Source organism: Ziziphus jujuba, chromosome 6 (assembly GCF_031755915.1).
Source record: "Ziziphus jujuba cultivar Dongzao chromosome 6, ASM3175591v1".
NCBI classification, from domain to species: Eukaryota; Viridiplantae; Streptophyta; class Magnoliopsida; order Rosales; family Rhamnaceae; genus Ziziphus; species Ziziphus jujuba.
The window spans coordinates 9,793,868-9,816,624 of NC_083384.1; the positions used below are offsets into that span (position 1 = coordinate 9,793,868).

At 32.0% G+C, this 22,757-nt stretch overlaps 2 long non-coding RNA genes across 2 annotated transcripts; both read right to left on the minus strand.

Moving 5' to 3' along the window:
- Positions 1-9,572: 9,572 nt before the first annotated feature.
- On the minus strand, positions 9,573-11,307 carry LOC132804336 (uncharacterized). The gene is made up of 4 exons (XR_009639473.1): positions 11,189-11,307; positions 10,684-11,034; positions 9,794-10,613; positions 9,573-9,711 (listed from the first exon to the last, which is right to left on the minus strand). It is a non-coding gene; the product is annotated as an uncharacterized LOC132804336 (long non-coding RNA).
- A 1,749-nt stretch (positions 11,308-13,056) lies between these two features.
- On the minus strand, positions 13,057-14,964 carry LOC125418810 (uncharacterized). The gene is made up of 3 exons (XR_007237835.2): positions 14,732-14,964; positions 14,526-14,601; positions 13,057-13,339 (listed from the first exon to the last, which is right to left on the minus strand). It is a non-coding gene; the product is annotated as an uncharacterized LOC125418810 (long non-coding RNA).
- Positions 14,965-22,757: the final 7,793 nt, after the last annotated feature.

The window sequence follows — 22,757 nt, forward strand, 5'->3', positions numbered from 1 at the left end:
TTCTTTTCCTTTCTTTCCTTTCTCCTTCTTCTTTCCCGAGCTTGACAAACACCATCAAAACACACACAGTGACTTCTCTTTCTCTCTCTCTTTGACTTGGTTTCAATGGCTGGAAGGCAACACGCACTGGTGGGCTTGAGAGCCCATGGTCAGGCAATGTCAACGGCCAATTTTCAGGCCATTTGGCTGGCGGACGCACCGGGATCGGCCGTCCAAAATCGACTACCAGCGGTCCTCCGGCTGACCCTTTTTTCAGCAGTTTCCGACCATGAGACCGATCCTTTCCCCTAGATTTCAACCCCCTAGCTTTGAAAATAACCTCCATTTGCCCAAATTCTGACCGTTTGTGGGATAGAAGAAGGGGAAATTCGGTCGAAACCTTCCGTCCACTTTCCGACCACCTCCGATCGAGTTGAGCCCAACGGAGGTCGGTATTGTGATCCTCGTCCCCTTAGCTTTTCATTGATACCTTATTTGTGAATTTTGGATACCATTTGTGTTAGCCCCCGGGGTATCGGGTATTATTTACCCGAATGAAATATTAATTTATTTAACCATGTGTAATATTGTTGTTCTAGGAGCACGTGCGAGCCGTAGAATTGATTCTATGGAGGATCTTGGTTGGATTGCGTGCTCGAGGTGAGTGATCCACCTTTCAAAATTATTTTGGGGTTGGTAAATTGTATATATTTTGTGTTGATTATATATTTAGAAATTTTATTTCATGTGTTAATTGTTTAGTAAATTTCTAATTGAAATTTTATGCCAAAATTGAAGGAAATTAAATTATTTGTGTATTATAAATATTTTGGGTTTTAAGAATTTTCTTGAATTTGAGGTTTAATTTAATAATTATTGGATTTTGTTATTGTAATATTTTATAATTAGATATTTGAAAAATATGTTTTATGTATTTGATATTAAAAGGATTTCTATCTAAATTATATTGCCAATGCATGTTGTTTTAATATATGTTTGGGCGCCAAAAATATATTTGGGAATTAAAAGAAATTGAGATTTCAATTTCCTTTTATAATTATTATGTTTATCATGTGATTTAATTATATTTTGAAATTTGAGGAATTGAAGGAATATTTATTTTAAATTATTGTTGATTTCACTGATGGATTTGAAATTGATGGAATTTGTATCGATGGATTTATGCTGGTGATATTAAAGAAAAATGTGTGAATGTGAATTTGAAAAATGGTATAATTCCCATGGTGAATTTTGGAAAAATTGGATATTTTAATAATAAACTTGGTATTTTAATAAATTTAGTAATTGATTCTAGACGCACTCATATAGTACTGGTGTTCTGTACTGTATATGTGGATGAGCGCGTAAGTTATAATGTCTCCCATGAGTTGCCATCAGACCGAGGGCAGGCAAGTTTTATATGGTGCACATAAGCCGTCCCCCTCCATGGCCGGATTGACGGTTTAAGCAGCGGCACTATCGGAACGCCAAAGCGACCGTATGCAAGTTTCTCTCTTTAATCTCCCGCTGGATGGTGCTTGGGACGCTGGGTATCGTAGGGCATCACTGGTATATAGTGTGGTGCATCAAGTATTATTTTTCTGATATAAATTTCAAATCCTGTAGTTTTAAAATCATATTTAGATTAAATGTATTTAATTTGTTTTATCACCTATTTCCAATTAGTATTTTCTAAAATATAATTTTTCATATTTTATGTCACTTATTTTAAAATAATATTTTTAAATGTATCTTGCCATATTTTTATTATATAGATTGATTGAATATTTTAAAATGAATTTTATAATATATTTTTACCATTTATTTTACATGATTGTTTGTAATTATTTAAATTATATTTTTGAAACTATTTATTTTAGTTTATTAAATCAAATTTTACAAATTATATATTGAATTTCACTTTTATGTTATATTTCTTTGATGCAAGTATTTTAAATTATTTTATTGTATTTTATTCGTATTTGGATTATGTAATTATTTATTAAATTAATTATTCATTGATTTTTGGGGTATAAAAGATTGGATTTTGTGAAAATATTTTAAAAGGAAAACTTTTCCAACGGAGTGAATGGTGAGGGTTTTGAGAGAAAATATTATTTCCGATTAATTATTATTTATTTAGTCTTAATTAATCAAGTGTATTATAATTATTATTACTATTATAATTGTATATAAGATAGAGTCAATCATTAAGATGATTAGCATCTCATATTTTTTAAATTCGTACCCCTAGGTACAAAGATTGGTAGACGTTTGTCCGGAACGAGATTGATCTTCTTTGCTGACGTATTTCGAGGAGTTCTCTTTCTTTTCATTTATTTCTATTGTAATAATTCTTTCATCCTTTGTTGTATAACTTTTATACTTAATTGTACCCTATAATGCTCGGTATACTGTATTGGAGATATTTTATTAAATACTGCATTAGTTTCCTGATTAATTTATGGAAGTGCCGATTATTGTGGAATTAAATTGTAGTAAAGTGGAGGAATAAGGCGGTATATATATATATAGAAGTGTGTTTTCAGTGTAGGGAATTTGTGGTAAGTCCAACCTTTAGGAGAGGTTCTGCTGGATTTTCCATTTAAAGGTCCGATAGGGTTTTCCTGGGATCAGGGCTTGTCTAGGATTCCGGTGAGGGATCTTGGACAGGTCTTGACAGATTGGTATCAGAGCATAGGTTCTTATAATTTTAAGGGTCTGTGCATTGCTGTACATCCCATCCACGTCTATTCCCTTGTTTTGATCATCTTAAAGTGTTCTTTCCCTTTATCTCGAAGCAAATTCGTTGCTCGAGTTAAAATAACTCTAATCTTCAAGGGTGTCAATTAGAATCACCTATCCTAACGGGGAGTTCCTATGGCTTAGTCAATGGTCGAGGATTGCCTTTCTTTATCGAAGGTCAAGTAATGGGGGCAGATCTAATTCTGTGAATCTTTTTGGGATCCAAAGTGGTCCTAGATATGGATTGAGTAGTTATGAATCTTATGTTTATGGACCGCTACCATAAAGGAGTAAAATTAAAGTGTTCCAGCTTACCTGAAGTGGTGCTTCGTGGAGGAGTTAGGGAGCCTTTACCGTTGTTAATTTCTATCATTGTCTCCAAGGAGCTATTGGAGAATGGTTGTCAAAGGTATTTGACCCATGTGGTTGATGCCCGAGTAGATGGTGAGTGTTGGAAGTGCTCATAGTGGGAAGCAATTCAAAAGCGTTTTCCCAACAAGTTACCTGGATTACGACCGTAAAAAGGATATCAAATCACCATTAAATTGGCTTTGGACATCGATCTATTTCAGTACCGCCATACCGTGCGACTCCATCAAAGTTAAAGGACTGAAAGGCTCAGCTGCAAGATTTGGTGAATAAAGGTTTCACTAGATCAAGCTTATCATTATGAATGGCATCTGTTTTGTTCATGAAGAAGAATGATGGTTGCCTAAGGGTGTGTATCGGCTACCAATGACTTAACAAGGTCACCACCCATAATCGATACTTGTTGTCGAGTATGGATGTGTGTCGATCAACCTCAAGGTGTCAAGATATTTTTCCAATCGATTATCAAAAATTAAATGCTTTTCAAAGTGATATTTGAAATTAAAGGTATTTTATTCATTTTTTTATTATTTATTTAAATCAAAGTTTTAGCATGAATTTCATTTATATTGATTTTATTATTTATTTAAAATTGTGATTTAAAATGTATTTTGACATATTTTTATAATTTACCTTGATTATGAGAGTTTACATAAAATGTGTTTTTATCATGTATTCAATTAATGTTTTAAAGTGCATTTTACTATGACCTTATTATTTAAATTGATTGGATGATTTAAAATAAATTTTATTATATTGTTACTCTTATTTTAAATACATGTTTCAAATGGATTTAAATATTTCTTTTATTATTTAATCGATTCATTTTACTTATTTTAAAATGATTATTAAAATGCATTTATTCATGTTTTTATTTTTGTTTCAATGTGGAATTTTAACAACTAAGTTAAGGTATTTTAAACTGATTAAAATAATTCTCTTATTATTTATTATTTCATTGATTTAATTAGTAAATTTTATAAATTATATTTTTATTGTTGAGGAAATTTGAAAATTTAATTTGGGTTGATGAATTGTATATATTTTATGTTGGTGGGATATTTGAAAAATATATTTATTATTTGTTTTATGTTATGGTTTTTCCAGGAGTGACTTAAGGTTTAAGTATTGCCAATGAGAATCCAAAAATAGGATATCATTGAGTTCAAAAAAGAGATCCTAAAGGGAGCACGTGATTCGATGTATGTGATACACCCCAAAGGTATAAAGATATATCGAATACTCACTAAGTATTATTGGTGGACTGACACAATAAAGGAAGTTGACGAATTAGAATCAAGGTACGTAAGTTGCCGACAAGTGGAAGCGGGAAGTAGAAATGTTAGTGCACTTTTTACTGGTACGAGAGTGGTTCTCACTGAGACAAATCGGCCAAGCTGTTCGTAAAGCATATTATGAGTCTGCACGGAGCATCAATCGCCATTATGTCTAATTGAGATTAGAGCTTTACTTTAAGACTATGACGAAGGTTAACAGATACACTTGGAGTGAGACTTAACTGCTACATCGCCTTCCACCACAGGCCAATGGACAAGGGAAGTGCAGAATTTATACTTTGGAAGTTATGCTGAGACCGTGCATTATGTAATGTCGGAAGGAGTTGGAATAAGCAATTGCCGTTGATAAGGTCCATTGTAATATTAACTACCAAGTGAGTATTGAAATGTCTTCGTACGAAGCTCTATACAAGAGACAATGTCGAACTCCACAATGTTGGAGTGAAGTGGGTGAGGAGAAGCACCACACGACGACCAACGTGAATTGGATGCGAACACCTACGGATGACTATGAATAAGGTGAAGGTCATCCGAGAGAGTTTTAAGACCGCTCAGGATTGACAAAAAAGTTAACCTGACGTGCAAGGAAAATATCGTGAATTCAAAATCCGAGATTGAGTTTTTTGAAATTATCTCTGTAGAAGAGAGTCGTACGCTTTGGTTGACAGAGAGAGCTAAGTTCTCGTTATCTTGGTTTCTACAAGGTTAGCGAAAGAATTGGTTTTGTAGCATACAAGTTAGCATTTTTGGAAGAGTTAACACAGGTATGTAACGTATTTCACGAATTGGAGCTACGAAAAGACATCCAAAACCTGTCATGTAAGGAGCAACCAGTGCAGATTTTTAAATCATGAAGAATGTGTATGGGTCAATAAGACTATTTTCTCGAGTCAAGGTCTCGTAGTGAATTAATCTAGTTGAGAAAGCGATGTGGACTGGAAATTACTCAAATTTGATCGAGGTTGACCGGGTTTGACCATTGTTGACCGAGGAGGGGTCAAATGTTGACTTTTCGCTCCTGGTGGAATTTCACATTGACTGAAGTAATGCTGCGAAGTATGCATTGTCACGAGTTCATATACTAGTAGCATGTAAAAATCGAAGCTACGGTTTGAAAGTTATGAGCAAAACAAGTTGAGGTCCAAATTGTCCAAAGGTGTCAAAGTTGACTTTTTATTTTTGGGGATATGAGATTTGACTTATGTACAGATATGAAGTACTCGTCGATATGAGTCCATAGACTAGCGGCACGCCTGGTTTGAGCATTTCGTTAAAAAATTATGGACGTATAAAGTTTTTCAAATACAGTATTATTTTAATATTATTTTTAAAAACGTGAATAATTGTGCCACGTGTCACCAAGTAGGATGCACCATGTGTAATATTTTAGAAGTGACATATGTCAGCAATAAGAAAATACTATATTATATTATTTTGTCTTTATCTTATATATTATTATTTTATTCTTTTAATATTTATTTATTTATTCTTTTTCTTTTTGTCTTTTTCTTTTCTTTTCCTTCCTTCCCTTCTCCTTCTTCTTTCCCGAGCCCGACAAACACCAGCAAAACACACACAGTGACTTCTGTCTCTCTCTCTCTCTCTCCTTTGACTCTCTCCCCCTCTCTCTTTGACAGGTCATTTTGGCCAGGTTTCAATGGCTGGAAGGCAACACGCGCCGGTGGGCTTTAGAGCCCATGGTCAGGTGACGTCGGCGGCCAATTTTCAAGCAATTTGGCTGGTAGATGCGCCGGGATTGGCCGTCCAAAACCGGCGGTCCTCCGATTGACCCCTTTTTTAGTGGTTTTTGACCTTAAAACCGGTCCTCTCCATTAGTTTTTGACCCCCTGATTCCAAAAATGACTTCCATTTGCCCAAATTCCAAACCGTTTGTGAGATACATGGAGGGGAGTGTTTGGCCAGAACTTTTTGTTCATTTTTTGGCCACCACTGACGAAATTTAGGTCAATGGAGGTCGGTAATGTGATCCTCGTCTCACGAGCTTTCTATAGACACCTTATTTGTGAATTTTGAACATCGTTTGTGTTAAACCCTAGGGTTTCCGGTATTATTTATCCGAATAAAATATTAATTTATTTGAGTTGTGTAATATTGTTGTTCTAGGAGCACGTGTGGGTCGTGGAATGGATCTTTTGGAGGATCTTGATTGGATTGCATGCTCGAGGTGAGTGACTCACCTTCAAAATTATTTTGGGTTGGTAAATTGTATATGTTTTGTGTTGATTATATATTTGGAAATTTTATTTTATGTGTTAATTGTTTAGTAAATTTCTAATTGAAATTTTATGCCAAAATTTAAGGAAATTAAATTCTTTGTGTATTATAAATATTTTGAATTTTAAGAATTTTCTTGAATTTGAGGTTTAATTTAATAATTATTGAATTTTGTTGTTGGAATATTTTATAATTAGATATTTGAAAAATATGTTTTATGTATTTGATATTAAGAGAATTTCCATCTAAATTATATTGCCAATGCATGTTGTTTTAATATATGTTTGGGCGCCAAGAATATATTTGGGAATTAAAAGAAATTGTGATTTCAATTTCCTTTTATAATTGTTATGTTTATCATATGATTTAATTATATTTTGAAATTTGAGGAATTGAAGGAATATTTATTTTAAATTATTGTTGATTTCATTGATGGATTTGAAATTGATGGAATTTATATCGATGGATTTATGCTGGTGATATTAAAGAAAAAAATGTAAGATTGTGAATTTGAAAAATGGTATGATTCCCATGGTGAGTTATGGAAAAAATTATTATATTTTTAAAATAATATGGTTATTTATTTTAAACGCACTCATATAGTACTGATGTTCTTATTGTGTATATGGATGAGCGCGCAAGTTACAATGTCTCCCATGAGTTGCTATTGGACCAAGGGCAGACAAGTTTGATATTGGCCATAAGCCGCTCACCACCATGGCCAGGATGACGGTTTAAACAACGGCGCTGTCGGGACGCCAAAGCGATCGTATGCAAGTTTCACTCTTTAATCTCCTGCCAGATGGTGCTCAGGACGCTGGGTATCGTAGGGCATCACTGGTATATAGTGTGGTGCGTCAAGTATTATTTTTCAGATATAAATTTCAAATCCTAAAGTTTTAAAGCCGTATTTAAATTAAATGTATTTAATTTTTTTTATCATCTATTTCCAATTAGTATTTTCTAAAATGTATTTATTCATATTTTATGTCATTTATTTTAAATTAATGTTTTTAAAATGCATCTTGCCATAAAAATATTATATAGATTGGTTGAATATTTCAAAATGAATATTATAATATTTTACCATTTATTTTACATGATTGTTTGTAATTATTTAAATTATATTTTTGAAACTGTTTATTTTAGTTTATTAAATAAAATTTTACGAATTATATATTGAATTTCTCTTTTATATTATATTTCTTTAATGCAAGTATTCTAAATTTATTTTATTATATTTCATTATATTTTATTCGTATTTGGATTATTTAATTATTTATTAAATTAATTATTCCTTGATTTTTGGGGCATAAAAGATTGGGTTTTGCAAAAATATTTTAAAAAAGAAAACTTTTCCAACGGAGTGAATGGTGAGGGTTTTGAGAGAAAAAATTATTTTCAATTAATTATTATTTATTTATTCTTAATTAATCAAATGTACTATAATTATTATTACTATTATAATTGTATATTAGATTGGGTTACTCATTGAGATGATTAGCATCTCATATTTTTAAATTCCGTTCCCCTAGGCTCAGGTTAGTCGATGTTGATCGTCCGGGGGCAAGCTCGACGTCTTGGTTCGTTGCCGAAAGTTCCAAAGGCTTTTCCTTCCTTCCTTTCTATCTTGTATTATTTCCTTTTTATCATTTATTGTATGAAATTTCATACTTAATTGTATTGTATAATGCTCTGTATACTGATTGGACACATATTTATTGAATCATATATTAATTCCCTGTCATTTACTTGGAGTGCTGCAAATCTGTGGAAATATATTGTAGTAAGGTGGGAGGAATAAGGGGATGTATCTAGAAGTGTTTTTCATGCAGGATAATTTTGTGGTAATTTCAACCCTTAGGGGAGGTTCTGCCGGATTTTCTATTGAAGGGTCCGATAAGGTTTCCTGGGAATCAGGATTTGTCTAGGGTTCCGCTGAGGGATCTTGGACTGGTCCTGACAAAAATGATTTTCGCTTGGAGGAAAAATTTTTTGCCTAGCGAAAAATTATCCAAAAGCTTCAATTGATCTCCATATGAGATTTCTGACTGGAGGAAAATTTTTTCTTCAGGAGGAAAAGTTTTCCGCCTAGAGGAAATATTTTCCGACGAGCGAAAATTTTTTCAGAATCTGCAATTGAGCTCGTAAGATGTTTGTGCATAATGGAATTCTAATAAATAAACATGGCACATTTTCAATAAGATCAAATAGTTATCCTTACATTAATAACACATCGTTATCTTTGTTAAATGAACATTATAAGCCACCATTATCTTTACAATTAAAAGTCTAATATAATAAAGAATATGCATCTATAAATATGACAAAAGGAAAGAAAAATGCATCACCACCCAGCTCATATGCTTAGTTCTTTATTGTAAGCCTCATATGCATACTTCCTCCTAAAGAACTCTATGTCATCTTGTGTGAATGTCACTGGTAATCTAGTATGTAAAAACTCGATGGTCTTGAGTGTAAACATGCCACAGTCACCACTACAAAAAAATAATTATTATAACATATTTTAGTATTATTAAAACCATATTTAATAGTTAATATTTATGCAACAAACATGTAGGTATTAAGGGGCTTTACCCGTTACTTTGCTAGGGGGAATTTTGTGCCAATTCACATGTAAACTCATCAACGGAGTCTACAAGATCCGTCCACCGCTCATAAAAGGATGCAGACCGCAGTAAATAAGGTAACATAATGCATAATTTCTTGAAATACATTTCTCCCCTATTTCGGTTGCCAGCCTTATCTGAGTCATATACAGTCATACGATGCTCTTTCAAGTCCATGTGCCCTAGAAGTCAATGTATGTTGAGCTTGTTTAGTGGAATCAACAACTGTCAGTACATTACAGGATTTCAGTTAGCACAACAAAGAAAGGAAGGCACATAAATAAATGAATAGTTAACATTACACAATTTAGACATGTATATTGTACATGATTTACGCATTTTTATGGCTTCGACTCCTTCATTCGAATCCCCAATACATATTCTTGCATTGCATATGAGAATTAGAAATTAGATGGATTGGCGAGGAACTTTCCATAACACTGCTCAATGTATACCTACAACAAAATAAATTATTAGTTACCCAAAATCACAATAGCCACATATAGGACACCTGGCCTTTAAAACTTTTTTACTTACCCAAAATCCTCCATCTATCACCTCAAAACTAGGATAAAAAACATCAGGGAATCGATTGGCACGTACACGAAATAAGTAAGGCAAGACTTCCATATGTTGCATTGAAAGACAAGTTAAATTTAAATTACATCCATGCAGTTGAACGACAATCTATGGAATTTATCAAATTATAAAATAAAAATCTTAATCGAAAAATACTTACATCGTGATTTAGCCACCTCTCACTGGTTATAAGCAACTGGAAAAAGTCTTTACCCACAGACAAAATATCCATATCCACCTTTGCTGTCCAACCGGACTTCATAAATTGATCAAAATTTTTTACAAGTCGAGTGGGTACTGGTTTGTATGGGTCGAACTTTAAAGTAGAAGATGCACCAGATAAAGTGCACTGTAGTTTTTTCCGCAAGCCTTCAATACTGTAAGGAGTAGTAATAACTGCTGCCGCCTTCCTATCCTACCTCCCAATATCTCTACTTTGCTTAGCAGCTCCTACCTTTTTGCACGTCTTGCGGCCGGAAACTTTGATGGAGACACTTTCTTGATAATCTTAATACTTGGTCCTGCATCGTCTACAACGGATGGATATGACTGTCTATCAACGAGGGTCACATCGGGACCAAACTCTTCTTTATTTTCATCCCCTTCAACGTCTGCTTCCATCCCGTCTCTTAAACCGTCAGCACCAACTCCCACTCCTTGGTGCTTCATTAACTTATCAAGTTTGGTCTCTAAGCATGGCGATTCTTAAATCCTTAACGTCTTGCAGTACATTAGCCACTTCACCTTCATGGATAGTTAATCTCTCTCTCAAAGATACCTAAAAGAAACAATAATGATTAGTACTTGCAATAATAAAAAAGATAAACATTCATACAATTTATTCAAACCTCATCATGGGATGGAGTCGTTGGAGGTTGGGATGGAGTCGATGGCTTAACACGAACATGAGTAGCAACTCCTACAGTCGATGATGAAGGCTGGTTTATCGGCTTATCTCCCATTTGCCGCCTCCCTCCTTTACCCTTACTTTCCACAGATGCCTACTTTCGTTTCTCACTTCTTCCACTACTCGTAAATGGAACACCTTCATCTTTTTCACCATGACTTCCCTGTGGTGGCTTGTCTCTGACAGCAGGTGCAACACTGTATGGAGTACGGTCATGTTGTACATCCCATGCAATTTTGCCAATATATGCACGCTCAAATTCAGTTACATTCATTAAGCTATGAACGGGATACTGCAAAAGCCAAAAGGGATTATCATGAAGTGATTATTAAGTAACACTAATATTACTACAAATACTGCAAAAGTCTATAAATAATATTACTAAGTTGGAATGTATATCATATATACATATATGTATATATAAGTGGAAGAACTCATATACTTACATCACGATGATCGAAGAGTTCAGTGGCCTTCTCAAATCTTGGCACTTGTGAAATATGCTAATTGAGAATTTGAGAGAATGCCATGTTTGGCAACTTCTTTCCAAATGCTTGACCTAACGAATGAATTATCTCAAAATCCAAAATCTGTCAAACAATAAATTAATAATGAATAAGTAAAGAAATACACACCATAAATACAAGTGTAACAAACTTTAAATAATAGTATAATAAACTCACCATTAAAGCCAAAGGAAACCCACAAACACTATAACTCTTTGACTTGTTTAAAGCCATGGACTCTCTATGCTCAAAAGCACTCTTCAACGATCTAATGGTGGTGGTGTATGATAAAGTACCCCATGGATAGTTATTGAAGTACTCTAAATCGTCCACCATCTCCAAGTGATTATGGGGTATGGTGGCCATGCTTTCTTTGCCTAGAAGAACTTTCTCTAGGCAATATAATACAGCCAACTTCAATCTATCATCATCGGCTTCATCATCGTCTTGACACTGTGCGGTCATGAAAGCTTCGATTATCTCCGAGTTAGTGACCTTTTACTTTCCGCCAAAATACGTGTCACTAATACGCGTAAAGATGTTAACCCGCTTATTGGGTTCGTAACCAAACCGTAGACCTGTAATTATGGCGAAGTCTCTCCTCGTGAATCTAGCACCACGCCCTCCAAAATTGAATACCATAGAATCCTTGTCGTCGCAAACACACCGCCTACACAACATGCTGTTGACGATGTGGCCACTAAATATATATCGTTGGCCTTCAAAAAGTGGCCAAAATAGCTATCCTCGAACTTCTTTATTTGGGATGGAGTCAGCTTGAACTTAATATCCGACATGGCTTTTCAGAAGTTCGATCTACAATTAACCTTTGTCCTAGATATCTCCGAGTCCCAAAACCTTCGTTGGTATTCTGAATACATTTATCTGCAAATCAAATAAGAATAACAAATCATAACATATGGCTTGCTTATGGACAGCAAAATCGAAAGGACCAAAAACATATTAAATAGTAAAAAATAAAAATCTAAGAAAATTCCACCAAACAATTACAATTTGAAAGTTTAGAACAAAAAGATATTTATGCATCTATTGGAAACAATTTTCGAACTAGAGGAATCTATTTTTATTTTCTTTCTCACAGGAGGAAAACGCTTTCTGCCAGGAGGAAATTTCTTTCTGACACGAGGAAAACGCTTTTTGCCAGGAGGAAATTTCTTTCAAACAAGAGGAAACGTTTTTTCCGACACGAGGAAACTTTTTCCGCCTAGAGGCAAAATTTTTCGTCTGGAGGAAAAAAATTTCCACCTAGAGGAAAACATTTTCCACTTGGAGGAAAACATTTCCACCTAGAGGAAAAAAATTTCCGCCTGAAGGAAAATTTTTCCAAAACCTACAAATGACATATACCTAACGGGGTTTATGCAAAATTAGAATGAAAATGACTAAAGAAACTTTTCGAACCAGCGCATATGTGGATTTAAAACCTACAATATCTTCTATATATTAGTGTACATTATACATTAGGCAACAAACCAACCATGCGCATGTGACATTGCTTCCTAAGGATAACCTATGGTTCTAACACATATTAGTCATTATAGTTTCACATTCAAACCTCCCATTAAATTCAAACAAAAACACAACTTCATAATAGTTTTAATTTCACATTTCACATTCTCACCATACAATAAAAACATTTCCGTCACACCAAATAACACAATATTATGTGCATAGCTCATAATGACAAAGGTTCAAAATTGAGCAATTTATCAAGAGATGACTTATCATCTCTAAACTAATCCATTATGGAAAATATTAACAATTCTGAAAAACCATTCAATACATTACAAATAAAGATTCTAAAATTAGTTCGTTACATTAAACCGAAATTAGTTTGCAACATTTTTTATGTTTTGTTCAGAGAAGCAACTTACATTAATAGGGCACAAACCGCCACCAATGCTTCTCTATCTATTTATATATCTCTCTTTCTCTTTCTCTTTCTCTATCTCTATAAGTGTGTGTGTAGTTTTCTCAGCAAACACTTGTAACTCTAACGATCGCAAATTTTGTGCTTCAATTTTCTACTTCGTCAATTTTCTGCTTAGTCCATCACTTACTCCTCCAATGCTGAAAAATATAGAAAATCAATATTAGTAACAAAAAAGAGATCGACAGTGTTTCAAAATTAATAATAACAATGAGAATATTGTTTTCATTTCAGTAATGTCCATTTATTAAAATCCTCCAATACAAATAATAACAAAATGAAGAAAGAAAAAACCCCATGCACACATGTGGATGGAACAAATTGCTTATACCAAAATGTAAACAACTTAAAGGTAACATACATTTGAGCAAAATGCAGAGAAAAAACAGAGTAAATGTCACATGCATCTAACAATCTATCTATATGGCATATCATGCTATAACAAGCTTAGTAAATGTTGGCACAATCAGAAATACATGCTAAAGCTGCATCTTATGCAGAAACCGTACATATAGCAATTTCTCAAGTCATAAACCGCAAGAACAAATAAGTTATGCTTAAGACAATCACTTAACATTATTCAAATGCGAATCAAGTATGCTTTACCATTTTCATGGTCTTCTTTCTAGTCTAAATAACTAAGGCTTAACTAGGAAGTTTAATTAATTTAGTAATAACATTGTAACATCAGTAGAAGTATTCAAGCTTAAAGGAAGAGATATGTTTCAGAGCACTACATTAATTAATCATAAAACTTAAGAACATGACTCCTACTATAAGTGTCTTTAGCATCAAAGTCCTTTCAAAGAACAATAAACATGCTGAAAATGTTGATGAGTTAAAAGTAAACTTAGACAACTAACATCACAGACTACGTTGCTTGATCCAAATTATACATCAGGTTATTCAAAAACGTTTCTTTGTTAAAAACATAATTTATTAATAACCTCGCATCCCTTAAAAAAAAAAAATTCCTAAACTAACATAATTTCTTAAGAAACGCATATGATGACAAACAAACAAGTACCAAAACAGTTTTTTTTTTTTTTTTTAAAAAAAAGACAAAAAAAGGAGAAAGGAAGAAAGAAAATTTATCCAATATAACTTGGCCAAGCTCAACCATCTGGAAGGCCAACACATACACACAAACATTCTCTCCAGTAGGAACCAAACGATTAAATTAATAGTTCAACTGCTTTTCCTTTTATTTTTGCAAATTTTAGAACAGCATATTGCTAGTTGCTCCACTTCCACTTCTGACCCAAAAGCAGTAAAACTACAAGAAATAAGCATTAGAAAAATATTAATTGGCATCGGCGTGCCTACCTTTTCAGTTAAGTTAAGTGCACCACTTATAATTGTCGTCTCATCATGTGTAAGTTCACCTCCCTTGCCAGCCAGCCTATATACAAGAACAAAAGGACGTTATAATAAGTATTAACCAACATAGATTATGGTTATACTTCAACTTATAGATGCAGTTGGATGGTTTTATAAAATATGCAAATAAATTCTGAAGAGCTTCACTTTACCTCTTGGCTATGGATGGAGACAAGGGCTTTCAACTGAGCTCTCCTAAATAATGCTTCATTATGTCCCAGTATCCAGTCCAATATCTGGAATGCATATTCTCAATGTTAAAAAGTATATACAAGTCAATGCAATCTAAAAAAACCTTATAGTTTAAGCTTACAGGTTTAAATTTATTGTATATACAAGTCAATACACTAAAAAAATTTAAATAAATAAAATCAATAAGAATATGGAGAGGCATAAGCTTTTGTCTTTTGTTAAACAAATCATCCAGCACCTTTTCCTAACCCCATTCTTTTTCTACATAAGAATTTCAACCACACCAGCTCATGGACTCACAAAAATTGTAACATACAAATTTTAACTATTTGGGTTGTTGCTTTATCAATTGAAATGCCCTGACTGGATAGGGAGTTAATAATTATTTTTTTTTTCATTTTCACAACCAGTAACATTATCAAACATTGCAGGATAGAATCCAACCACCACCCTCAATTCAAGGAAGCAATATAACAGACTAAAAGCACACTTTGAATCAATATCACAATTTACAATGACAATTTCAAAGCAAAACAATTACACACCCCAGTAGAATGCAACAAGCAGCGAAAGAAAATTGTTTCTTGTTCTTCTCACTTAAATGAATAAACATATATTATACCATTTTTTATGATTTACTATACTGCAGAACAATAGTCCTCAGCCCAAACCCATTATCTTGACAAGTCCATCATCAGTTCTAAATATGCCGTACCTCACTAACCCTTCCATTGTCAAAATTGTCAAAATTTCTGTGTCTGTTCTTCGCAAATAAGCAATTAAATGCAAACCAACCAAGTCAATATACAAATAAAGCATTACATTTATATCAATATGATGCTTTCTCATTACTCGAAAATACATAGGAAGTTATATGTATTATTGTAGCTACCTAAAAGAAGCTTTCTTTGCTTTTTATTTATATGAGGAAAAAAAAAAACAAATCATTAATTAACCATTTTGTTCTTCCAAAAAATAAGAATTTTTTTTTTCATCTTGAAATGTAAATCATAATTTCTAGTGAAGCACTTCCAAAGTAATATAGCATAAAAAAAAAAAAAAAGGCCCTCCGATCGAAATCTTAAAAAAAAAAAAAAAACTAGAATTGAGAAATTACAGAAAGAGATTGAAAAGGGAATGAAAGACAAAGAGATTGATAATTGAATGGTTTAGGATGCTTCGCGAGGGCTGCTTTATGACTATGGACAATCGCCCATAGAGGGTTCACTGTACAAGGCCCCTGTAAAGGAAAAACTTATCCCAGCGAATAGAAGATGCTCGGCTCCGCACATTCATGTTTTCATAACAAAGCCATCAAAGGCTTTCCATAAATTTAGATTTGGCCGTATAAGGATTAAATTGTATCCAAGGAATAGGGGGCTACAAAATTGGTGGCTGGCATGGACGTGACCTGCGGCTGCGGTGACGACTACAGAGGTCGAAGTACAGCAATCGATGATGATAATGGTGTGTCTCTCTTCTGTCTCTGGGTGGCAACAGCGATCAAGCTTTTCGAAAGGGAGAGTGAAAGTAGAGAAAAAAACCCTAGAGAAAAACGAAAAAACCAACCTTTTCGAAAGGGAGAGTGAAAGTAGAGTGAAAGTAGAGAAAAAAACCCTAGAGAAAAAGGGAAAAACCAAGCTTTTCAAAAGGGAGAGTGAAAGTAGAGAAAGAAAAAAAAACCTAGAGAAAAAGGGAAAAACCAAGCTTTTCGAAAGGGAGAGTCAAAGTAGAGAAAAAAAAAAACCCTAGAGGAAAAGGGAAAAACCAAGCTTTTCGAAAGGGAGAGTAGAAGCAAAAGTGAAGACAAAAAACCAAAAACAACAAAAGAGAAAAACATGCGCTTTGATAGAGAAAAAAACAAAAAAAAAATAAAAGAAAAGGAAAAAAAACTTAATAAAGGGTATTTTGGTCAAGATGAGACAAAAGTGGACTAGTTTTTTTTTTTTTTATTAAATTTGCTATTTATCAAGAATCGGTTTGTACAGTGACTATTTTTCGAAAAAAATCTTTTCGAAATGGACTCATTCGGATTTGAATTGTGTTCATCATTCAAGCACTGTGTGCATGCTTTGCGATACAAACTGCCATCTATTTACCTTCTACAATTTTGCATATTAATTCCAAACAACTTTCATGTTTTACTACTTTTTTTTCATTTTATTTTAATAGGTTAAAAACTTGGGGAATCATTTTGCAGTGTAAACAGTATCATGATCAACGTGAAATTGGCTGATTATTTTAACAAGTGATTAAAATTATAAACTTATATTGTCAACTGACAAATTTAGATTGGGGGCCCCTGTCGAGGGTTTCCTACAAGTGGAGGTCTTGTGGAGGACTGGGTTGGGCCTCCGAAATTGTTAACCACTTTACCAGAACAAACATGGGCCTCCATTTCTTAATTACGAATACTTTTTGTTTTTTTTTTTAAGTAATTCATGACCTATACTGACAAGCCTAGAAAAAGAAATTGTACCATTAAAACGAGCCTGGAAAAAGAAATTTTACCATTAAAACGCAAAAGCTAGAATATGCTTGAAAAGTTATTCAAATTTTCTGCCCAATATGATTTATTTTTCAAGTTTTCATTATTCAGAAAATGTACTTGTCAGTTTTATTTACCAAATAATTTAGCGATGTAATAATATTTAAATTGTTTATTTCTTGATTTATTTATCTCTTTAATAATATATTTATCAATACTATGGTAGGTTAAGCAAAAACTACTCGACAACTTCTAATCCGTCGATAGTTAGGTGGATATATTTATATATATCTATATATATATTTGGGTTTGAAAAATAAATAGCTTTTAGTAATGTACTTCATAAATTCTTTATCTATATATTTAAATTATATGAACATAAAAATTAAAAAAAAAAAAATACATATGATCATGTTGATTAATAGTATATTGACATATTAATATCCCATACCATTTGGTAAACTTGCTTTTATTGTGCTAGGTTAAAGAATTGTCATCTAGCTACTATTTTTTGCTTAAAACAACCTATGAAAGAAATTAGTGGCTTAATATATAATTGAATAAAGATAATATTAGTTTTAAAATGCTTTTGAATGATTTTAAAAAAATATAATAGCAGTCGAATAAGCAGGTAAAAAAGACAAATCACATTAAAAAAAATAGTTTATGAGAAATTGACCCACTTCTGAATCATTGCAATGATATTAGTTGTGATGTCGCTAAATATTATTTTAATTAAGTGGGCAAACATTGCCCACATCCGTTCATAATTTAGTTCAATTATAAATGCTTGTGCTTTATATAATTAAATTTTTTTTTTTTTGAGTCACGTTGGTTGGGGAATGTAATTGTTCTTTTAAGAAAAATTTTAAAAAAAATTGTTTAGATACTATGAATGATTGTCCAATGAAACCTTCGTGTAATATAATTGAAATGCGAAAAATAATTGAAATAGTTTTCGATCGTCCTTAATACATGGTGTCTAGAACATCTATAACAAAAAATAATTAAATTATTAAATATAAAACAAAATATGCTAGATTTAGACCAGAGCAACAAAGCAAATTCTAAAAACGAAGATTTTTTTTTTTCAGTTAAATATGTAATTTTAATGTTAAATAGATAGTTTTAATGATTGAATGAGAAAAATGGCTTTCTATTCATCTGCAGCACCACCCCCCTTCTTTACTGCAAGGCCTGCAGAGTAATAATTTATTTTGAATGATTCTATATATTCGATATACTAAAGGTCAAAAAATGTTGCATGCAATATTATTATATATGTGTATATATAATATTTATTTATTATCGTACATACATGTATTTATTTTTAAATGACATTATTAGAAGGAAAAAAAAAGTTTTTTCTTTAAATAATTATCTATTCCTTTAAAATAATAACGAGAGTTCGTAGATCCATGAGCTTGGGTAACCCAGGAACAGCAGAAAACGGCAGATCAAAATATATATATGTATATATAGACAAAAGAAATATATATAAAATATGTATAATATATTAAAATATGTTATTTTCAAAAAAAAATAAAAATATGTATACTTATAATATATATATATATATATATATATATATATAAAAGAAAAATCGTATTTTTATAGTAAAATTTTGTTTGTAAATATATTGATATATTTCTTCTCTAGTTGGTCCACCATTCCTTATTATTTTTTTCATAGTATGTCCCTTTCATGAAAGACCAACCTACATTTTTAAATAATAATAATTATGTAAAACTGATATACATAAAAATAGATCAACATCAAATTAATAACTCAATTAACTTGGGTACTATTTGTTTTAAAAGCTTGGTTGATATATATATATATATCTAATTGTTCTGAAAATTGCAAGAAGTAGCATTATTCCATAGAACAATAATTACTCTATGAGGTAGCTTGATATTGACTTCCTAAACCATAAGCAGCCTCCACACAATTCTATTTTCTATACGCGCAAACTATCCCCGCGAAGTGATTCTTCTCTGGGTACATGGCATTTCACCTTTTGGATTATATAATAATAATATAAACTAAAACAAATTAATATTGTCCATTTATATAACATCAACTATATAATAGTTTTTTTTTTTTTTTTTTTTTGATAACCAACATCATATATAATAGATGTTACGGTTCTAGATGCTCCTCCATAACATGATGCCAAATTTCATTAACATTAGTAGCGACATTTATGAAGTCATACTTAACCATAAATTAACTATATGTTTCTTCGACATATGTGATGTGTTTATTTAGTTTTTAAAATATAATTAAATAATCAAAGACTAATTTTTTTTTTCCTACCAAATCACCGACTCATTGCATCACTTTAATGAATTATTTAGTCTATCTTGGAACATCCCACGGGTCGAAGCTTTGTTTTCATGTTCATAAAAAACTTTGGCGTTGAAAATTGAAATGCATAAAACAGAAGGAGAACAAATAATGTACAGTAGCTTTCCTTCTATGTAATACGTATTCTAGATATATTTTTATTTAAAATAAATTTAATATAGATTGTTGGATCATCTTCCTACTGCTAATTGCTTTCAAAATATAAATAATGATATAACATAGTATCAAAACCTTGGTGATCACCTGAAATCTAGTCTTCAAACTTTGATACTCCTATTTACACATGGGGTATGGTACAATATACACCTAAATAGTGAAACAAGCATTTAATTTTTACATAACTGATTTATTTTTGAAAAAAAAAATATATAAACTTAAGAAATATGAAACTTTATTTTAAGCAGATGACGTGGAACGAAATAAGGAATATAATTGGTCTAAAAATTAAAAGCACGAAGCTGCCTAGCACTTTCCTTTGTCGTTTTCTACTTCAAAAATCCAATTTATCATTTTTTTTTTTTTTTTTTTTTACAGTTGGCAATTTTTCTAGCTATCTTGAGTCTGTCTCTTTGGGGATTACTATTAAAGATTTATTTTGAAAAAAATATAGGGGTAAAATATATAGATACATTCAACAATACATAACTGATTTATTTTTGAAAAAAAAAAATGTATTAAGTGATGACCATAACAATATATATATATATATATATATATATATATGGAAAATGTGTGTACTCGTGAATTCTCTCACAATGCCTGACTGCAGGGACACTAAAATGTGAATAGGAGGTCGTGAAGTGCAGTTAAAGCGATGGGGCAGAAGCAGTCAGTACTTGAACAAGAAGGTTAATTTACTTTGCCTTTACTCATGAAATTGGAGTGTGATGTATATGCATGGCTTCGGGGATATGTTTATTGTCTAATCCCATATTTCTTGCTAAACAGTCAATATCTGAAATTGCTATATTACCTCTTTCAAAATTTCCCAACTTTCCTTACTCCTTTCCTTTTTAAATTTGATAATATACATATATATATATATATATATATATATAAGTGCATTTAGTTTTTCAAATAGAAATTTAGAGCGATATTATGATGTAGTAGATGGAACAAGCAAGGCAAAAGAAAGAAACAAAATATATAAGAAAAGAAACGGTAGGCAAATTAGTTTTGAAAATATAAAATAACTCAAAAATAAACTAGCTAATTGAAGCGAATTTTAAAAAACACCCCCCCCTCTCCAAAAAAAAAAAAAAAAAAAAGGTTTTAACTTACGAACAGATCTCTATAGTCTGTGTCATCCAAACACTGAAAAACCCGACACATGTAGGTAAAAAATAAAGTTTTAATTTGTCAGTTTACATGTATTTTTTGGTCAACAATTTGTATATATCTGTATATTTGAGTACGTGTGAAGAACTAATTTTCAAAAACAACAATATATTGCTTTTTTTTTTTTTTCCCTCCTTTTTAAGAATAACAATAGGTAGCTTTAGACACATCTAAAATTAATCCTGTCAAATTGGAATACTAGATAAGAAAAGGCAAAAAGGCAAAAGCATCCAACAAGCTAATTCTAACCCCATGGGCCATACCTAACAAAAGGATAAAACTACAAGCAATATTCTGATTCAGACTACTCCTTTATAAACTTTCTCCAGATGGATTTTAAATTAACCACAAGCAATTCCTGTTTGTTTTTGCAAAAACTCAACCACATATACCAGTATTCTTGCTTTGTTTTCATGAACATCAGCCACTTATTAAAATCCAACCAAGGGACCCCCTAATTACATGTGCATTTAACTGGCCACTACTCACAAGATAGAGACATTGGGCTCCAACTGTTTTCCTTATTTCACAATAATTCAGACACTTTGGGGCTTTTTCCATTGCAATTGTTAGAAGAAAATAGTACTAAAAGCCATCGATCATGAAAAGTCATGTTTCTCTAACCCAAATTGAATAAGCAGCGACTACGTGTTAAGGGGCTTGCATTGTAAGGATGGATTATCTAAACATATCTTTATCAGTCATTTGGTTCTTTGTTAGCAAATTGGAATTTGACTTGTAAGATAATTATCTAAATGGAGAATTGATTGATTTAAAAGAACTTTATTATCTTTCACAAGTTCACTTTTAAAAAGTTCATATACAGGTAAAAGTTTAGTAATTATTATCATTTGATTTAATATAAACTCATTTTTAATTTTACTCTTTGAAACTCAGTTTCTAATTTACAATGAATTTATTTATTCAATTTGTTGAATAAATAATGAATTTCAAAAGAAAAAAGATAATTACTTTAAACTGTATAATCATAAGTTAAAGCTAATGGCTCGAAATTACAAAACCAAGTTTGAGAATCTTTTTTTTTTTTTTTTGATAAATTAAATCAAGTTTGAGAACTTGAATTGAGATTAATTACTCACTCATGGAATCATATTTGAGTCACATTATGCATATTAACAATTCATAAAATGTCTCCATCTTAATATATTCTCCACAAGTTTCGACTAGATCACTTTTCGAATCTTCCAAGATGCACAATAAAAACTTTCATTTTTAATAATATCACATTTGATCAAAATATAAAGCTCTCATTATGAGAGGCATTTATCAGTATCTTCTTTCATAATCCCCATTTTATAGTCTAATTGATCCAAATCTATTTCGGTGTCAAAATAATACTCAAATTGCCCTTGTAGATTGAAATCTTGATCTTCTACAACCAAATGAAACTCCAATATCTTACCAAGTTATTGTGACACTAATTGTAACACCCCGTCCTAAATCACATCGAAATTCGTGCACGTTGACAGAGGTTAACCGATGACCGAGCGGGTCAAAAGTTGACTTTTTGTTCCAATTGAAATTTCTAGTTGACCATGGTACCGTGGTGAAGTGCATGATACCCCGAGTTCGTAGACTAGTAGCACGTCAAAAACAGAGCTACGATTTGAAAGTTATGGGCAAAACAATTCGAGGTGCAAACTGTCCAAAAGGTGCCAAAAGTTGACTTTTTATTGTTGTGTAATTTTGTTTTGACTTTTATATGGTTGTAAAGTACTCGTCGATACGAGTTCATAGACTAGCGGCACGCTTAAATTGGACATCTGGTT